A 21,909-nucleotide genomic window follows, 5' to 3' on the forward strand; every position below is an offset into this window, starting at 1 on the left:
ATAAAAACTACTTAATTTTTTGGGGTAAACCTTTTTTATTTTTCAGCATAGTCTCCTTTTAGGCTTATACACTTCGTCCAACGCTGCTCTAGTTTGTTGATCCTTTCCGAATAATAGGATTTGTCCAAGTCTGAAAAATAGCCATTCGTTTCTGCAATCACCTCCTCGTTTGAATAAAATCTTTTTCCCGCCAGCCATTTCTTCATGTTGGGGAACAAATAGTAGTCCGAGGGAGCCAAGTCTGGAGAATAGGGGGGGATGTGAAACGAGTTGGAACCCTATTTCCATTAATTTTGCGACCACAACTGCTGAGGTGTGAGCTGGTGCGTTGTCGTGATGGAAAAGGACTTTTTTGTGGGCCAATCGTGGGCGTTTTTCTTGCAGCTCGGTTTTCAAACGGTCCAATAACGATGAATAATATGCACCTGTAATAGTTTTACCCTTTTCCAGATAGTCGATGAGGATTATTCCTTGCGAATCCCAAAAGACAGTCGCCGTAATCTTTCCGGCCGAAGGAACGGTCTTCGCCTTTTTTGGCGCAGATTCCCCCTTGGTAACCCATTGTTTAGATTGTTCTTTGGTCTCAGGAGTGTAGTGATGTATCCATGTTTCATCCACAGTGACGAAACGACGCTTAAAGTCCTGCGGATTCTTCTGGAACAGCTGCAAACCGTCCTTGCAACACTTCACACGATTTCGTTTTTGGTCAAGCGTGAGCAATCGCGGCACCCATCTTGCGGATAGCTTTGTCATGTCCAAATGTTGATGCAAAATATTATGTACCCGTTCATTCGAGATGCCCACAGCACTAGCAATCTCACGCACCTTCACTCTTCTGTCATCCATCACCATATCATGGATTTTATCAATGATTTCTGGAGTAGTAACCTCAACAGGGCGTCCAGAACTTTCAGCGTCACTTGTGCCCATATGGCCACTCCGAAAATTTTGAAACCACTTATAAACTGTTCTAATCGAAGGTGCAGAGTCACCATAATGTTTATCAAGCTTCTCTTTAGTCTCCTGAGGCGTTTTGCCTTTTATAAAGTAGTGTTTAATGAACACATGAAATTCTTTTTCGTCCATTTTTTGAAAATCACTCGACTTCCTCGGTTCAAACGAATGCCAAACACAAAGAAATAGACCGATCTGGCTGAAACTTGGTGTGTGTTCTTCCAAGAGATGCTACTAACTAAACATAACCTCGATACGCGCCAGTAGTGCTATCTCTCTGACTTTGCACGGACTTTTCAAACGACCCTCGTAAAAACGGCATTGCACAAAGGTTGAGAGCTTTTATTTGCCTAATTCCTAATCTCTAATGCGAAGACCAAACATGTACCAACCACTTATCATTTGGCTGACTCCCACAAAATAATATTCTTATTGTATTTCATTAAAATGTCGAGTTAATATCGATTTTATATTTTTCACAGCGAGTATACACGTCGAACGCACCGTAATAGAGATTTGGTTTGACGTGTCTACACGTCAAACACTCTTAACTGGTTAACACTTCACAAATAACTGGGGATAGCTCCTTACTGACAAAGGCCTTATACATTATAGGCATTATTGCCAATTTCGTAGCAATTTTAAGGCTCTTGTAGCCTCAAATTACTTTTTAATAAAAGTATGCATATTTTAATAAAGTATGTAAAAAAGTAAAAAAAATGTACAAATTATTGAATCTATCAGCTAATCTGGTTGTTTAGTAAGTCAAAATAAATAAAAATCATTTTAAAATTTGGCAAAAACTAAGTATTTTAAATAATTGAAGAATACCGTAAAAGAAGAATAAACTCATGAGAAACGAGTGGAAGAAGAATTACAAGAGAATGGCGCTCAGAAGGGGAATCATTTAGCGTTGCAGTCAGCCAGCTCAGCCATTGTCTTGTTGCTTGAAACAATGCTTTGACATTCCTCTCATTGCAGCGCACTATTATGCTATTACTTGGACTATCATTAGCCGTATTGTGTTTGAACACGAAAAAGCTTTACATAACTGGACACATTCCTAGAAATCATTGTACATTAATTCCTCAATGAATAATTTTTGATACTTTATTTTTCCAAATTCTATCATTGCTTCGCACAAAACAGGTGTTGCTCTGTTGCAGGACTCTTGAATAGCTCAGTAGAATGTAAATTATTACTCTCATTGGTGCGAGTGGAACGTTTGGTCAGATTTCTCTCAAATCACCAAGTTGAATAAAGCTCCAGATAGTGTTCTCTATTGCTGCATATTTCTTTGTTTCACTACGAGTTCCCGAAACAGTAATCTTTCTAAAGATTAATTTGAAATCAGCCATTTAACTAGTATTTATTTATTGCGAGGAGAGTTTCCTTACTTACATTGAATATTTTATTAATTACTAGCTGTACCCGTTCACAAAAGGCAGTTTTGATACCTCAAACATAATGTATTAATGACCAAATGTATACAATACATCGAAATGAAAATTAACAATAAAATTACCCCTACTTCAGAGTACAGTAGTGTCCTTGCAAAGGTATCATTTCTACATAATGTAAAAAATTCAGTTAATGTTGTTGGCGGTGGTGACATTGCTCTTGCACGTACATTTTCTGATGTAAAATACACACGCTGTCCAATTTCAAGATGTACTGCTAAATGAACAACCGTTGGAAATCGCTCATGAATGGAAAATGATAAAATACGCCATTCAGCCTCATTGCTACTTATGTAGCGTCCCACTTGATATTGGGTGACTTCATCGTTAGATGCAGTTGTATTTTCCACCCCAAACACTGCTATGTCGCTTCCTTTGTTCACATATTTGCAAATATATTTTATAGCTTTCACTGAATTGCAGTACCCAGCATTTATGTGTGCGTTATACGTTTTTAGTAGTAATGGAGAATATGGTACTACCCAACGATTATCAACGTCAATAGTATTGTTGAGCTCTTTTAGTTTAATGGATTTTCCACCATCCTCGGTATAATTTATTCTCGTATTAATAATTGCAAAAAACTGTTTTTCATGGTTTTCATGGTTACACTTTTAACAAATATTACTAATTAAATGTTATTTTGATATTTTTGGGATATTTGTTCGGGAGCACCTAGAACCCCAACTCTGATTTAAAAAAAAATCTGCAAAAACCTTCCCGGGGATATACCTAATAATTTCCCAAATTTTCACGGCGATTAGATATATGGTTTTTGAATCTATCGAGTAGAAACAAACAGACACACATTCATTTTTATATATATAGATTTATATTCAAGCTTATTTAACTTGAACTCAATAAAATTAAATTGAGTTCATTTAAAATAATTATGCCTCAAATGAAGATTTGGGAATTGTTACCACTAAGAGCCACAAAATGCATCTGGGAATAAGAACTATTGCAATTCTCCTCTTTAGTTGATAAATTTTGTAAACTGAAATGTCGAAATAATAATTCTCTAACAGTATAAGCTGTTAACTTTATTTACGATTCATAAAGAGTAACTTCACGGTGAAAGTTATTTTAATATTTTAATCAAATTTGACTTCCTTAAATGCATGTGTTAACCCACAGAAGAATGTAAAGGGTCTATTTTGTAATGTGTGTTAGTGAAATCAGGAACTAGAGTTTTACCCAAACAGTTTGGCCATCATTTACTGCTGCAGACTCTACATTACTGTATGTAATGGTTTTCGGTAAACATTTTCTATCTGGTTCTAGGCTGGGATACTACAATAAGCAGACAACTTGCAGAATGGCAGCAAATCCGAAGAAAGTAATATCTAAAACTAGTAATTTATAAGTAAATAAATTAAAAGTAAGGGTTTCAGAAATGATTGGAGATGCATTTCTTTGAAGTGTAAAATATATTGGTAAAAAATGGTGTTACCTATCCAATGCCGAATGGAAGATTGTTTAAGCAATGTCACATAATAATCGAAAGCTTTCGGATTGTTAATTTAGCTTTATAGGTAATATTTAATTGACATAACATTGACATTTAATTTACATAACTTGCATGGATTAAGCGTGTTATTTTAAAATTTTGTTTTTTATTTCTATTCGGGAATTGAAAATAAAATATTCTAATGTGTTTATTTATGTAACAATAGCGAAATTATAATAGTGACTATTATAAATAAAATAGTAATAATAATCAAAATTTGGTGTCTGGAGTAAAACATTCACTGAATTTTTCTGGCTTGCAGCACTTTAGCGTAATGCATTTTTTTTGAAACTATTTAGCGCGAACAAACCGCTAAAGACCTCAAAATTTATTCCGTAAAGTGGCACATTCAGAGTCACACTTAGATTTTATATTAAAATTCCTATTTACCGCAGACCACCTCTTCCCAAAACTTTATTGCGATGATATTTTGCTACACAGGCCGTGTTAACTGCTAACACAATTACCTGCATGTCTACATGTGTATTTATACATAGCTATACGTTAACTTTCCTTGTATACTAGCATTCTATTACACAGTACTGTAAAATGTAATAATAGGTTTGTTGATAGTACGGAACTAAAGATTATATAATCACAATTACTGTCCAGAAATGTTGTTCAACCTTGAAACTGTCAGACCAAGAGTTGGCCACTCACAACACACTAGTTTGTCAAACTGGGTTTTTGAATAATTTGGCCATTTGTATTTTTTTTGTTGTTGTTGTTAATTTGGAAGCTTTTTTACTATTCAAAATTCGTTTTTTACTATTTGGAATTGCAATATGATTTTGAATGTTGACTTTATAACCTTCCGAATGCTTGTATTCTAGTTCCATACAGTAAATTGAATTCTATGAGGCAATGTTTTGAAAGACTTTCTATATAATTGGAAGAAATAAATCACATCTTTGCTAATTTAAAAACACAAATATGACGTACTCTTATTTCATTGATTTACCTGTAGTTTGTTTAATTTATTATTTTGATTTTATGTCCGATTTTTTGTCTTTAATTGAAGTAAATGTCGAAGATGCTTGCGGCATTAGTGACTTATATAGATATAAAATGCCACCGACACCCTTTGAAAACATGAAATATGTAGATATTCCCGGCACTAGATGTCCTCGACTCTACAGCACGCAGTAAATCCGCAATCACTTTCCCAAAATTTGGAAATATTGGTAGTTCTGCTTACGTGTCTATGCAGTGCTTTTCCTTTTAAAATGTATAAATAATTTGTATAATAGCAGGCATGTTTCAATTTGCCAAAATCGTAAGAGCTTTGTCATCAAATATTTAGTAGTAAAGTCATATTTGCCTAACATTCTGTTATCTTCCAAATTCAATTGTTATATGAACCATTATTAAATAGAACCGTCCGTTAGTTATCTTTAATCATGAAATACAGGAGCTGATAAAATATGCGTATTTTTATTAAGAAGTCATGAGCTAAGTGTATTCCATTTTTAGACTCATTTATATCGATATTCTTTTGTTTTTATATAACACACGAGTTTTTACATATTTTTTTTTAAATACAAACATAAAACTGCTTATTTTTGGTTAGATATTTCCTTTCTAGCGAGTTGAAGAGAATGAATGAAACCACCGCAACATTTCCTGACCTTCCTATTGTAGTTCCTCAATGATTACTAGCCAATAATTTATGAAGGCTGGTGAGGACACGAATCAGCTGATTGTAAATTATTAATCAACTTGCGGTATTCTAATGGAAGAAATGTTTACGCCTCTAATTTCATTCAGACAATTAATATAAGAAAAACATTCACCATTACATATAAGATACTGATTGCTTTGTTTAGAAACAGTAAGTACAGGTTATTATTGCAAAGAAGGATCCAGTCCTTGCAATCTAAAATTCTTCGCTCTAAAGTAAACGCTCCTTTCTACTTCAAATCATTCTACACACAGACCTGAACATTCCTTACGTCACACAAGTTGCAAAAACACGTTACAGAAAATTCCATCTTTAACATACAATCCACTTGTACAACATCTATCTTCCAGAACAACTCCGGACACTTCTAGACGTCTTAAAAGACAGTGGCCTCGCGATCACCTCTCTGATGAAGAGAGTCAGTAGAAAGTAATATGTTTTTGGGAGAGTTACCACTGGGTAACTTCTCCACTCTGTTATTATGTTATTTATTGATATCATTGTTGCTTATAACGCAAAATGCGTAGATTGTAACTAAATAAATGATTAAAAAAAATTATTGCAAAGGCATTCCTTGGGTATAAAATTGTCAAAATTAATCACAAGTTGCTTTAAATTATCAGGACTTATCTGGCAGAAGCTAATTGTTAGTGAAACAACCCTCGTGAATCGAGGACCATCATACTAAACCTAATTCATTGTATTTGACAGGAGTTAATCACCTACCAATTCTGCCAGGTTCTACCAATTTCTCTGCAATCTCTAACACATATTGTCTAGATCATTCGTCTTCTAATTCCATACAAGGTAAAAATTTCATATCTCACCACATCAATCTTTAGATTCTTGAATCTAAAGTTCTAAATGAATTAAGAGTACTTTAGATGTTTAACTTGAAATCTGAAGTTAAACTGTAACTCACCAAAACATTTCTGATGACTGACTACTTATTAGTTGCAAAAATATGTGCATATTTAGCCACATTTTTAAACATTGTATTTTTATATTTATTACTTTTATTGCTTTTTATCTAAGAGTTGTTGCTAATTTGTTACAGAATTTAAAGGCAGAATAAAGAATTAGCCAATCCAAATAACTTTAATAAATAATTTTTTTTAAATATCATAAATGAATCGTGATAATAATTATAAAGTTTCAAAAGAGAATTAATTACTCCCTACTCCTGCTTAGAATACATTTTTCAAAATTTCAACAATTATGGAAATAAATTTTATACTGAGTTTGATATCAGGGTTTTTATGATAGAGTACCTTTCTTACCTGGGATTACACCTTTTCAATAAGAACTCAATGTAGCCACCGCTAGCAAAGAATAAAAGGACAAATTCGATTGTTTTTCCTAATCAGTTAATATAAGAATGCATTAAAACTACATTTCACCATTTCTAAGGAAGCACTCCCTGGAAGACTTAGCAAATATTAGTGCAAATCAAATGCAAGGGTTACTGAACGTTCCAGGTTGCAATAATGAGTACTGTGTCATTTTGAATTTTAGATAGAGAGATGAAATTAAGAAATAAATGATTTTGTGAATCGTACGAAAAAAAATACTATGAACTTAGAGGAGTAAAAATTTAAAATAATTTATTTATGTCAGACATGTTTTTTTTCGTTTTGTTTAGCCGATTACAGGAAGAAATATAGGCACACGGATACAAGCATGGAATTGGATACATTTTACAAACGCGAGCCTCTATTAATCGTCTGGGGTTTGCTGTTTACTTTTCGCGCAGTATAGTTTGGTTGGTCTTTGGCATAGCCTTTGGGAAAAAAAACAAATGCCGTTCGAAACCCATGTTAGTCTGGAAATGAGGTTTACCACTAGGTAAAGCCTGGTGGCTATGAAGGCTACGTTCTTGGCGGTCACCCTTGTGCCACCCATCTTTCGGCATAAGTTTCATGCACCAGGGAAGGCGGGAAAGAAAGGAGAGCAGCAGTCAAGGATATCTAACTCTCTAGCACCGTTTAATTCCCCCAAACATCTGCTCCAAACCTTCTGAGAGGATGGCTCCCTTGCACTCCTCTCCTCGAGATTAAGAGAATTGAGGATAATTCCGGCTATTAGGTTAATCCTGTCTCTCTCTGCTGACGTAGAAGCAGTTATTCACTCTGACCCTTGAAATTTTGAATTATTTCTTAATAATTTTGTAAAAGGGGAATCCTGCTTTTTCACTTCTAATGTTGAAGCTACCAACTTCTGGACAATATTCCTTAATCCAGTCAGTTTTTCAGCCCGTCCAGCCAATTTTTATTTATATTCCAATTAATTGAAACATTCACACACTCTCTAACATCAAGACATCTCGAGACAACACTGTCCGGAGGCCGGCCGTGCGCTGAAACAAACTCAGAGAGCGTCGCGACCTTAGATGCTCATCCTCATTACATTTTAATACAATATTTAATACACAAGAGTACTGAAATAATTGCAATTTTATTTCTTCTTAATTTTCAGTATGTATGGAATCAAGCAAGTGCTACAATAACATGGAGCTATACTTGACACTGTAGATTTTAGGTATTAGGAACTTGGGCAAGTAATACTCGTTATTTCAGATGGAACAGTTTTCTTAAAAACAGAGGTGGGGGTAGGCTGTCAACATCAAAATGTTCATTATGTCACGTTAAGTGTAATCTGAAGCCAAGACGGGGTCCGAACACAGCGCCGTAATACATCTTAAGATTGCGGTCCTCTAATAGTAGATCTATTTTAGTTTGCATAATCGACTTTTAAAACTAAATCTGGTACTTGAATTAAACCAATAAAAGGGATTCTGATTTCAACAGAAACTGCATTCTACTTATATTAACTGTTTTATAATTTGCATACTGTATATAAGATATACTGAACATTGTAGGGAACTGTTTGAGGCTATTCATTAAACGCAATTTTTATTACAATAAATAAAAACCTATTCAGTCTAAGGTATTTTAAAAAATGCAAATATAGTACATTTTATGCGAGATAAAATAAATAACTTTGCTGGAATGTGAGATATAAAAAACTGTTAAGTTTAGTATTTAAAGAGAGGCATTAATTTGTGTGGCGCAGTTTATCTGGTGATATTAAATATTAAGCGCCTGAAATCAGCGCTATTACGAAGGGGGTTAGTTCTGCTCTCCGAGTTCTTTTCCCTTTTTTACTATTTTTTAGTGTTTCGGTGTGTAGTTGGTGAGGTAGTGTGGGTGTAGGTGAGGGGTGGACCAGCGCCCAGTAGAGCGGGTGCCATGCTGGCTCATAGTGACGTGGCGTCCCGCCATTGGCTTAACACCTGAGGGCGTGATCGCTCTGGGCGGTACCTCAGTACGGCCAGGGTGGGGCTGCGGATTGCGGTGCTTTCAGTCTGTTAGTTATCGTGTGGTCAGTCAGTTTATCGTGTGTGCGGGTGTGTAAGGTCTTTCATTTTTTTCTGGTGGTGGTTTTATTATTTAAATGTATTTTCATTATTTAGAAAAACGGTTATTTAATTTTCTTCCTTAAACTTTCCAAAAAAAAAAAAACAAATTCTCTTTTTTAATTTTTGTATATTTTCACTTTATCTGCGGTTAGAATAAGTGCAGAGGTACAAGGTGTTAGGACGCATCAAGCCGGCCGCAGTTTACTCTGGATTACCTGAACGTGAGCGGTGCGGGGGGGCTCCCTGAGGTGATTCACCCCCCGCCCGCACCGCCCCATCAACACCCTCCGCCGCCGGCACCACCCCACATCTCCCAACTGGGCACTGTATACGCAACCAAGAGGAGAAGGCGCAATGGAAAAAGGTTAGCTAAAAGTTGCTCATGTTCCTAGTTTTGCCATGTCTGGAAGAAATCCAAACTTTGAAAAGGGTAAAAGAAAGTTTTTATTAACGACCGTCAGCTGTAGTCGTGTAGATTTTTGAAATTAAAGGTTTGAAAAGTGCATTTGACCGCGATGAAAATCGCGAATAATATTAAAAATAATTGAATCCTTTATTGATGCGTTATCGGTAGGATGTGCTGGGACGATACCTCACACTGATGGTGATTAAAGAAAAACTGACGTAGTTTCTTTGCAGACAACCATCATAGATGGCAGCTCTGTGCAGATATCATTTCGTCATCAAGTTGCCATCAGTGCTAGTCTTCATTTCTCGAAGAGCACTCCTTCCGCTTACAGTAGCCTTCAATTAATCTCATTTCTAAGCAAAATTCTCCTCCAGAAATTAAATTTAGATGAAATTGCTTTTTCAAACAGTTGATAAAAAAAACCAGTGCAGTACCTCCAAAAAAATCATAATTTACTCTTCAAATTAATCATAAATCAATATAAATTGATATTTGAACATTTTTAATAGTTAATAATAATGCTAAGTACGTTGCATTCCTTGAATTTCTTTCGTTGTAATAGACTTGATTCAAACGTTTTATACGTTTTTATAACGTATAAATTTCACTTCTTATTTTCCAGTTTAATTAAAAATATTCCCAATGAATTAGTGATACGTTAAATTGTAGTTGTAAACTAATTTGAAAGTAAAATTGGTTAGACCTTAGACACCGTGAATGTTTTTTTATTTTTAGGATAGTTGGATGTATTTTCTTTTTTAGCAAACCTGGTTGATAGAGTCCATGGCTATTACAATAAAATAAAATTTGGTTTAAATAAATCTCCAGGGAAGGGATTAGCTATGCGGTTAGCGTACTGGACTCCCACGCGGAGGTCCCAGGTTCGAATCCAGCTGCTGACCCTTAGACTTTCTCTTCCTAGGAGCTTCTTACAGCTCACTGTCCGGTGATGGACAGTGTTGTCTGTAACGAGAGAACACTGTCCGGAGGCCGGCAGTGCACTGAAAAAAGCTCCGGGCGCCAACAACCATAGATGTTGACGCGCCTTAAATCATAAAAAAAAAAAAAAATAAATAAATCCCAGCAATCCAATTCGGCGATTAAAGCGGCGATGGCCTTGCGATTTCCTTAGCGTAAAAAGTCAATGAATGAATACCGCTTTTTAAGACTCACACAAGCTTGAGGCAAGAGGTCTTCTCTTGAAGTTGTAGTTTCAAATTATATTTTTTTTAAAAAAAAAACACTTATGTTTCATTCAGTTCTAAAAATTTATCTTGTAAGGTCAATAAAGTTTGAACTTGCCGAGATAATATTTTTATGAAGCTATTTCTTGAAACTAAATTTCATTATCATGCATTTGTGGCTGATAGTACGAGTAGAATTGGCTGTCGAAGTAAATTGAATCCACTTTTCCTCATTCCTAATGAAGGTTGTCGATAATATTCAAAATTTCACGCGTTAAATTCTGCTTCTATCAGAAATTTTCATATTTTGCTCACAAAATGGAAATTAGGGGTTTTTCCAAAAATTAAAATAAAAATAAAGGTGTATTTGTCCACGTATATTTTTATATACCTACTTAGAAGATTCTTATCCCACATTTAAACGAATTCTATTTCCGAACTTATTCCTAGACACTTCTTTTTTTAAAACAAAGGTAATTGGACAAACAAAATCAATTTAGAACTGAAATGAAATAACTAATAAAAAACAAACAAATGGCAAATAACAATATAATTTAAAAATTAATTAATTAAAATAATTCTAACCATTAATAATGAATTAATGAAATCAGTTATAGTCTACTCAATAAACGCGTTTGCACAACCCACGAACATGATTTTAATTAAGTCATTAAGCTTCAAAAGATCGTGCTCATTAGAATCAAGTTGGTCCATATTATGTGTACTATGTAACCAAATAGCTTTAATGTGGATTTAAATTACTAATTTGATTTATAAAAACTTCAAATTATAATATTTTGAATTTACCAATTCGAACTGAAAAAAAAATCCAAAACGCTTTGCAAGAATTTATCTTGTTATTATTAACAAAAACTTTATTGAAACAATTACCTAGTCAAATAAAGAGCAAAAACAAATTAATAGTCTAAAAGCTTCCGGAAAACGTTTTCCTGTCCATAATTAGTAGATAATGAGTTTGAAATACGATGACCTGGAATTGGTATTCATTCAGTAACTGCGAATGAAAATGTGCCGCTTTTTCTTTGTAAATCGTAACGACATGGAATAATTAACAACTATTTAATATTTTATTTTTAAATCATTTTGTTTAATAATTTACTTTCATTGTTTCTATCCCCTTACGGCCGTAAAGAGATTTGTGACGAGTGTCACGCGGATGTGGTCTTATAAGACTGGAATTTTTATTTTCAAGATCTTTTTTCGATTATGATAAACTGCTTTTTGCCCATTGAGGGGCCTCGAAATGGATGATTCAACAGAAATCTTAAAATTGAAAACAAATTTAGCAAGATCCTAGATTCTATAAAAGGTTTTTCTTTAAGGCAAAAACAGCATTCCTGTACAAAAAGAAATTACAGTTGGCTATTTTTCTTAAAGCTAGCACGGTAAGACCGCTATGGCTGGTCGAATCTAAACTAATGAGTCGCTTTTATGTTGCTTGCTGTAGCATGACCGCCGCTAATATAGAATTGATGGGAAAAAGTCAACTACTGAAATTTTTACATCCTCTATTACAATCAATCTCTTTATCTCTGTCGTATACTCTGGCCTACTTACTTTGAATGTTCATTTCTTGCAACTTAAATCAAATATTTTGGTACTGTAATTAATTTTTTTGGTTGTTTGTATTTGGTGTTCTAAAACTTAGTACTTCAAAATTTTTAGAAAATATCGAAGTATTAATTAAATAAGGAAAAAGAAAAGATGTAACAACTGCTTACTAATTATATTTTGGTATGATAATGAAGTTTTTTAAATTTGAAAACGTGATCTCTGTACTTCGCGAACTTAGCGAGAGAAAAGAAAATTTTCACCCAATTTGGCTGCAGCTTTATTGGCAAGGAGATTTTTGATTGGGCAGTGGTTTTGCGATCATATTTTATAGCATCGAAAGCAACTTTGAATCGCTTTAAAAGAATTTCGGTCCTACTATATAATTTTTTCAAAAAATAAAAACAGCGTTAAAAATAATGTAGAATCGATCTGTTAGGTAGCGATAAATTGAGTTCTGTCACCTATTTAATCTGTAAGTGGTCCTGTTTACTGTCACTTATTTTTTACTAAAAGATATACATTGCAATCATGCGGATTATCAATTTGGAGACTTCGTCAGAAATATCAATTTTGGGCTGCTTGAGTTTTAAAGTTTAAAGTGACGGCCTTTGGGAATGTTACACTAAAACTCTGTTGATCACAGAACTGAGAGTTTTACTTATGGTTCGACTTGAGGCTCTTAGAAAGAGAAATATCCAAGAACAGCTTCCAGGACTCAAATGCAGGACCTGGAGACTGGGGATCACAACCCCTGAACTAATACCTCCCACCTGTTCAAGGTAATTATTATCATTTATAGTGAGACACAAAGCTTCAAAGTCACTCTAAGTTCAGGTTCATAAAAAAAGATAGTACAATTAGCCAAATTTTGATTAAAAATTCATTTCTGATCAGTTCTAGGTTCAACGATTTCATCAAAAATTTGCTGAATAATCGATAATTACTTTCAGTGAAATGAACTTCCAGTCATAGTTTTTAAAGGAAGAAACAATGTTGCCAATTTCAGCATAAAATAAAAAAAATATGGCTGATATTAGTACGAGGGTCGTTTGAAAAGTCCGTGCAAAAATAAAAACTACTTAATTTTTTGGGGTAAACCTTTTTTATTTTTCAGCATAGTCTCCTTTTAGGCTTATACACTTCGTCCATCGCTGCTCTAGTTTGTTGATCCCTTCCGAATAATAGGATTTGTCCAAGTCTGAAAAATAGCCATTCGTTTCTGCAATCACCTCCTCGTTTGAATAAAATCTTTTTCCCGCCAGCCATTTCTTCATATTGGGGAACAAATAGTAGTCCGAGGGAGCCAAGTCTGGAGAATAGGGGTGATGTGAAACGAGTTGGAACCCTATTTCCATTAATTTTGCGACCACAACTGCTGAGGTGTGAGCTGGTGCGTTGTCGTGATGGAAAAGGACTTTTTTGTGGGCCAATCGTGGGCGTTTTTCTTGCAGCTCGGTTTTCAAACGGTCCAGTAACGATGAATAATATGCACCTGTAATAGTTTTACCCTTTTCCAGATAGTCGATGAGGATTATTCCTTGCGAATCCCAAAAGACAGTCGCCATAATCTTTCCGGCCGAAGGAACGGTCTTCGCCTTTTTTGGCGCAGATTCCCCCTTGGTAACCCATTGTTTAGATTGTTCTTTGGTCTCAGGAGTGTAGTGATGTAACCATGTTTCATCCACAGTGACGAAACGACGCTTAAAGTCCTGCGGATTCTTCTGGAACAGCTGCAAACCGTCCTTGCAACACTTCTCACGATTTCGTTTTTGGTCAAGCGTGAGCAATCGCGGCACCCATCTTGCGGATAGCTTTGTCATGTCCAAATGTTGATGCAAAATATTATGTACCCGTTCATTCGAGATGCCCACAGCACTAGCAATCTCACGCACCTTCACTCTTCTGTCATCCATCACCATATAATGGATTTTATCAATGATTTCTGGAGTAGTAACCTCAACAGGGCGTCCAGAACGTTCAGCGTCACTTGTGCCCATATGGCCACTCCGAAAATTTTGAAACCACTTATAAACTGTTCTAATCGAAGGTGCAGAGTCACCATAATGTTTATCAAGCTTCTCTTTAGTCTCCTGAGGCGTTTTGCCTTTCATAAAGTAGTGTTTAATCAACACACGAAATTCTTTTTCGTCCATTTTTTGAAAATCACTCGACTTCCTCGATTCAAACGAATGCCAAACACAAAGAAATAGACCGATCTGGCTGAAACTTGGTGTGTGTTCTTCCAAGAGATGCTACTAACTAAACATAACCTCGATACGCGCCAGTGGTGCTATCTCTCTGACTTTGCACGGACTTTTCAAACGACCCTCGTAACATTCTGCCTTCCTTTTGGATTAATCATTCAGTTACTAAAAACGAATAAGAATATTCTACAATAGTTTTTATACTTAGCTCCAGAGACATCTATGCAATGCTCTATAAATAGAATTTAGATAATTTTCTATTATAATAATAGTCATAATTAAATTACAATATTGAATCATTCAATATTCATCTCCTATTTAATGGGTTTTGGATAATTAAGTTTAATTTTTTTGTTGTACTAATTTCCTATTTTGTAATTTTAAAGATCAGAAGTTCAGAATCCGATGAGTTCTTCTGAACGAACTTTTAAAGGACAAAAGTAATACATGAATAAAAAATTAGTATTAAATATTGGTATGTTTACTTCAGTAAATGTAAGAAAAGACCAACTATCCGTGATTTATCAAAAGAATGAGGCGTGTTCTTGGTGGAAACATCAGACCAGGACATAACGTGTAATTTTCTTCATAAATGTTATATGACAAAATGATAGAGACCACTTTGGGAGACATTGTATGTAAGTTTGTGTTCATACACGGACATACCATTATTGGCATGATTAAAGTGTTCAAATGAGAGGAGGTGTTTTCTTACACTGCCAGTTGTTAGTAAGAAAGTAATATTCTAGGGCGGATCTGATCGTTCAGTAATAGAAGCAGATGCCTGCACCTACTTCCACCTTGGCACACAAAATATCGATTATCTTGTTTTGGTCGATTATTTATTCAAGAATATTTCACTGCCGATTATCTGGCAACAATAAATTTATTTATTTACGACGTATATTCCAACAAAAAAAGAACAATACCTCTAACTCAACTAATTTACTTATGTCACTCTAACTTGTCTTATTAAATTATCAATAGATTACTCTTTGCAAACGAAGTATCTGGCTGGTGATTCCTCGGTTTTAGTCGATGTGCCTTTTTTCAGTTTTGTAGAAAATGGAAACCAATTCAATAATTGCACTAAATGTCGCAGTAAATAAAACAAATAATATTCAACACGTAGAACCAAGTTACAATATAATTTAACGTATAACGTTAAATATATAATTGCAAAATGTTTATGAAACTGGAATAATTTTGAAGTCTTATATCGTTTAGATGTTTCACTGCTGAACTCACAGTCTCATCTTGAGCGCGAGTTTTACGCTAGTTCTATCACTCAGAAAATAAAACACAGAATACCCGAAAGGAACTTAAGTAGCCTTTTTTTCAAATAAATAAAAACGTGCTCCAGGCATAGCTAATAAAATAGAGGGTTACGAATTCTTCCAGTACGTAAATGTAGTTCAAATGGTTCAATAATAAAAATACATTTTAGCGACAATTATTGCTAGATATATTACAATTTTAAGGCAATTCTAGACACAGTGTTGTTTGAGATAATTTTGTTATAAAGTTGAGTTTGGTGTAAGAGTTATGAGTGTGGACTTGTAAGTGGGAAATTCCTAGTTCGGGTCCCGGGAATAACTAAGTTTTTATTTGATACAAAATAAGGGTTTTGAGCATGATCTTGCTCTGTCACCGACTTCTGATTTGAAGTGAAAAAGACATTTTTGTCACGACAATAGAATTGAGTATATTTTAGATAATCTCATTTCACTTTCATACAATAAATTATGGATTATTATAGATGCATTTAGAATAAAAAGTAAGTTGAAAGAAGCGAATGTTTAGTGGCCCAACAATTAGTCCAGTTAAATACTGACTGGAGTGGATACCTAACGGTGCAGTTAATACCCAGTTGTCATGGTGAAGACTGACACTATAATAAGCAGCCCATCGTCTGGAAATTGGAGCAAAAGTATTAAAAATTGCCGATTTAAGTTTTTTCGTTGTTTTTAGTTGCTGATTTATCTCATTATTCTTAATAATAAACAATAAATTTAGATTATATGCCCAGCATTATACTATCGTGGTGTGCTTTGAACTGAATGTTGATATGATGTATGGTGACTGCAAGAGTTTGAATGGAACCATTGGGTAATTGTAATTTGTTTTTAATATCTATTTCATTGTATTATGTTAGTAAGAATTGAAATAAACAAGTTATTATAATTGCATTTCGATTGGCTTACGTAGTCTCATTTTCTCATGAACTGTATAAAATGGTCCAAGCATAGAGACGAGAGTCTAATCCTTAATAGTTGCACATGACAACTCTACGTCTACGTTTATTGCGTTATTTATGAAGATATAAGCACTAATAGGCTGGGATACCATCAGATCCTGACAAAGAACCAGAATATTAATACTAAGTAACAATAAAATTGAATTTAAAGTCAATTAACGCTATGGCCCTAGTCACTGAATGCTAGTCAGTAGGTAATCCGGTATGAGGATAAGAATATAGTGGAAGAACTATGAATACATTTGCAGTCTACTTTGGGTCACCCCTGTCGCATGCATCAATTCATCAACTAATTAACTATTTAAAAAATATATTTAAATAGAGAAGTGAAAATCTTTCTATTTTCAGACTTATTTTAATTTGTTTTTGCCAAGCTTTCGACCTGCTAAACTATTTCCTGTTCAAGACCAATTGACAATTTGAACTGTAATTTATCATTTGTTTACATGTTTGCTGTTAAAAGCTGAGGATTAACCTTGAAGATATTGCATTAATTATCCAGTCACAAGTATAGAAGAAATAAATTGGTCACCTTTAAGAGGTTAACATTCAGTTTTTAAACAACCTACCAGTAAACAAAATGTTAAAGTATAGTTAGATTATGTAATCCAAACAATGTGAAATGTCAATTAGCCAGTAGAGATCCTGAACGTGACATAGTTCTAAAAGCTTGGCAAAAACAAATAAATATGAGGAAATTACCATTGAATTCTCTTACTTGGTTTAATGAACCTGTCTCCAAAAAAGATGAATAATCGAAGGAAGGGATTAGCTATGCGGTTAGCGTACTGGACTCCCACGCGGAGGTCCCGGGTTCGAATACAGCTGTTGACCCTTAGATTTACTCTTCCTAGCAGCTTCTTACAGCTCACAGTCCGGTGATGGACAGTTGTCTGTAACGGGAGAACACTGTCCGGAGGCCGGGAGTGCACTGAAAAATGCTCCGGGCGCCAATAACCTTAGATATTGACGCGCCTTAAACCATTAAAACAGAAAAAATAACAATAATCGGCACTTCAGCCCATTACGGAGTCTCGGCCTCCTCAACCCGCTTCCGCCAGTCATCTATATTTGTGGCTGCAACCAGTTTCTGGAGCAACTAGAGCAGTTTTCTGGCCTCTTGATTTACCCCATCTTTCCATCTTAATTTGGGTCTGCTTACTAACCTAACCTGGTGTAACTTCCTCTTCTAAGAGCCTTTTGGGCACTTTCTCATCCGACTCTACTTCCTCTACTAGAAGTGAACACCACCTTGAACTTTATTTAGTCTGAAGACTTTCTTGAAATCCAACCATAAACCTTAAAAAAAAACCAGATGAATCCAAACTCTCTCTTAACAACAAAATAATAAATGAAACAGTTTCTTAAAACCTATCTGCGCAAATGGAATTCAACTTTATCGATGCAGGAAACTCCTATTTCCACTTGCTGCCATATGAAAAATCCGCTAGCTAATTAGTAAGTCTCTTCGAGAGCTCTTCCTTGCTATACTGTACCTGGCGTCTAAAGAGCAAAATAATTCCGTGAATATTTGCGAAGACTCATTAGCGATTCACAGTGTTTTCACTGGGTAACTTGTTCAATTTTGGAATCTATTCTTCACTACTGTTACTGCGCCATCATGCTGATTGTGGCGCTAACAAATGAGAGAGAGAGAGAAAAGGATATTTTTTTAAAAAAAAGTATTTGAAAAGTATTTTTGCTTATTTTAATCAATCTGTTCGATTTTGGTTGACTCACATGTTTGAATCGATAATTTGCCCTCCGTTTTTAGAGTTCCTACCTAATAGATAGCCAGTAAATAAGTAACTATATTAATTTTTCAAATTCAATTTTGAATTCTTAAAAGTTTTAATTCATCAGTTTTTTTAACTTATCAAGGGCTTAATAATTTCAAAACAAACTTGCAAAGTATTTTATCTCTTTACCAAGTTCTTTTGTTTCAGATCTATTTTATTTTTAATTCCTTAACAGAGAATGAATTGTATATTATGTTCAATTACTGCATCTGAATCATTTTGTTTTTGACCCAGAACTGCTTTCGTCTGTTTCCTCTGGTAACTACACAGTTTTAAGGGTTTCACATCAAAGGAAAACACCTGCCACTGTATAAACAGGAAGGAAGTACTGCCATTTTTATAGTAAACCAAAAAGACTGAGCTTAAATAAAATAAAATACTTCTTTTTTTTATTTATTTTCAATAATACGCCTTTTTTCAATGAATTGTTTAACATAAAACTGGGGTTAAACTAATTGCTACACTACCACCTTCGGGACGGTTCCATTCTGGATGTGAAAGAAACAATATAACCGCATTAAAGTTAATGTAATATTGCAAACTTAAAAGCTCGACATAGAACTATCAAGAGGCTTCAAGTAACAAAGAAGTCCTTTAGGCAAGTCACTGAACCTCTAGGCTTAGTTGACCGGCAATTCTTTTTATTTTCTTAGAAACTAAAGTGCTATACGTATAATAATATTAACATAATAGTGAACATAATAATAGCGACTCGTCGTTGTATAAATCTGTGAATTCAATGCTATTTCAAACTGAACAGGTCGCAGAAACTTTAACATTGATTTCAGTTGAAGGCTACATTCATGTCTCATGTTGAATAAAGCCCATAATCTTTTTCTTTTTCATTGTAGTTATCAGATGGTGGAGGAACCATCCCAACTTCCCAATTGGTATGCCAATGAGAGAGCGATTTATTTTTCATGAAACTCAAAAAAGAAACAAGTGCAGCACAGTTAACTTCAGTAAGTCAAAATAAAATCATTGGGTTAAAAATTAATTAGAAATAGAAACAGAAGTGCAATGAACTGTTTTGATTTTAAGTGTCACCAGAAAAATAAGTTTGATTCAGTTAACCAGAAATACTATTTTACAGAAAAGTCGGATGAGTTTTCCGAAATTCTTCCTAATAACCCAACAAACTTCCCTTAAAGAAGCAATCCAATCTTCCTATCTCCTTTTAAAACTTCTTTTTTTTTTTTTGGAAAAATCTATTTTTCAGATAAATCTATGATTAGGCTTAAGAGGATGTAAAGGACTTACTCCCTTTGCCGTAGCTATCTTCAAGGAAAGGTACCCCCTTGGACATCCATGTAGTATGTGCCTTAGTGAGTTTGTTTACGTGAATGTAGTGTAAGTGTATTGAGTCCCTATTGTATAGTGAAAGTGCAAGGAGTACTGTGCTAGGAATCCGTGGGATTGCAACACCCAGGAAGCTGCATGCACAGCGACCTCCTGCAGGAAGTGATTATTAGTTAATAAGCTAAAATGTGCACTGCCTGCGCTGCATCTTACGAGGTGTGGCTATTAAATAATGAGACTGATGCTACTACAGAAGAACTATGCATGAGCCAAATCCTAACGACCGACAGCTGTACAGCATAAAGCCTTCTCTTTCGATTGCAAAATCTCACATGTTTGTAGAGAAATCAGTTGACCGGAACCGTCCTTTGTGTAAGAGGTGTTAGTTTCGTTTTGCCGAATACATGATACTACACATGTAGTAGAGCAAAGAATTGTGAAATTTCACATGAAACTGCGTAAAACCGCTACTGAAACTTATCTTTTAATAAAAGAAGTTTATGGCGATGAATGTTTATCACGTGCGCGAGTTTTTGAGTGGTTCAAGGGTTTCCAAGATGGCCGAGAAGACGTCGGAGATGATGACCGCCCGGGTCGCACTTCCACGTCCAAAACGGATGAAAATATCGATTATAATTAATCAACATTACTACCGTGAGGTGCTTGCTCAACTTCGTGAAAGAGTAAGGAAAAAACGACCCACGAGTCACGGTTTCTGCATCAAGGCAACGCGCCGGCTCACACTGCATTGTCTGTCAAGACGTTTCTGGCCAAGTACAACATCCCAGTTTTAGGCCATCCGCCTTATTCTCCTGACCTAGCCCCATGGGACTTTTATCTGTCCCCCATAAACAAATCTGCATTAAAAGGGACACGAATTCAGTCCGTTGAAGCTGCGAAAGAAAAAGCGGCACGCGTCAAGCAGGAGCTCACAGAAAAAGACTTCCAGCACTGTTTCGAACAATGGTAAATTCGCATGGAGCGTTGTAGGGATAGGAGAGGGGTGTATATTGAAGGTAATAATAACTAAATATGTATAAATTTAAAATAAAATGTTTTATAGCAATAGTCTTGTTATTTAATAGCCGCACCTCGTATGTGTAGTTTCTTGTAAAATGAAAGCTCTCTTGTTGGGCCAGAGAGAGTGGGCATTTGGGATGTCCCAAAACTGCACCTTCTACAGATTAATAATTTTTTGTTTTTGTCGACTCCGTATCAGCGGACGTTCAAGTGACAAGCGGAACTGCAGTGTCTAAAGACACGTTAACCTCTTCCAAATAAACTCATTTTTGATGCAGAAAGTTGATCTGAAACTTGCAGGCTTTTGATATTCTCGACTTTTGGGTAAAAAGTGGAAGTAAAGAGAGATAAATAATGCGTGACATATTTCTTGCCACAGCATGGGTTCTTCTTCAGATGGAAGGTTTGCACTTGGTCTCCAAGTGGTGCCGCTGTCGTTCTCGCTGTCTCGCTTCTCTATCATTAATAAACTTTCAATTTTTCAGATTTTTCAAATTTCAGAATCAGACTAAAAAAGAAAACGTTTTACGTCCAACTGCCAGTTAAATGTTGTGGACGGAGGTGATTAGCAAACGTTCTTTAGTACAAAGATCTCACATTAACCATTAAATAAAATCCAAGGCCTACAGACCGGGAAACGAACCCAGTACCCAAATACATATTAGCTTTGGAGGTCTCGCTTCCAACCGCTCGGCTACCGTGGCGCCTCAAAATGTAAATATTTAGTGGATCTCTACTAAAAAATGAATGCCGTATACTTCATTCAAATGGCGAAGGCGTAAGTATTGAATTGTAAGAACTGAGAGTAAGAACGATATCTGTAGGATACACATACGTTAAAGACAAATCTAGGATAACTCATAACAAATGAGTTTGCAGATGACATTGATTCAATTACAGAAAAGAATGTTATACAAGTAAGCATCCATATATCTTTAAAGAGATGACAGAGGCAGGAAACTAAATAGTTGGAGAGAACGATAGTTGTAATGTATCTGTATGTTGAGAGAGGGTGTAACTGTCGATTAAGATGGCTGTATCGCAGCATGTCCTCACTGTTCTAGATCTGTTTCATGCTTCATTAGCTTTGCGTGTCCGGATCCTCTTGTTTTTCTTTCAATTTATAACACGAACATCCA

At 35.1% G+C, this 21,909-nt stretch overlaps 1 protein-coding gene across 4 annotated transcripts in view; it reads left to right on the forward strand.

The window, feature by feature from the left end:
* The window catches only part of ss (aryl hydrocarbon receptor spineless), a 285,172-nt gene that overhangs the window by 20,289 nt on the left and 242,974 nt on the right, over positions 1 to 21,909 (forward strand). Inside the window, exons 1-2 of one of the 4 annotated variants that reach the window (XM_074138430.1) lie at positions 8,960 to 9,011; positions 9,176 to 9,387. The exons of 1 other annotated variant lie outside the window; for it this stretch is intronic. The gene's annotated coding sequence lies outside the window, so the exon portion shown is untranslated. Of the gene's footprint in view, positions 1 to 8,959; positions 9,388 to 21,909 lie in introns of those variants that run through there. 2 more of the 4 variants (XM_074138440.1, XM_074138423.1) reach the window with 2 other exon arrangements.

This window comes from Rhodnius prolixus, unplaced genomic scaffold (genome assembly GCF_049639745.1).
Source record: "Rhodnius prolixus isolate KJV_2025 unplaced genomic scaffold, Rpr scaffold_1, whole genome shotgun sequence".
Classification (NCBI taxonomy): domain Eukaryota; kingdom Metazoa; phylum Arthropoda; class Insecta; order Hemiptera; family Reduviidae; genus Rhodnius; species Rhodnius prolixus.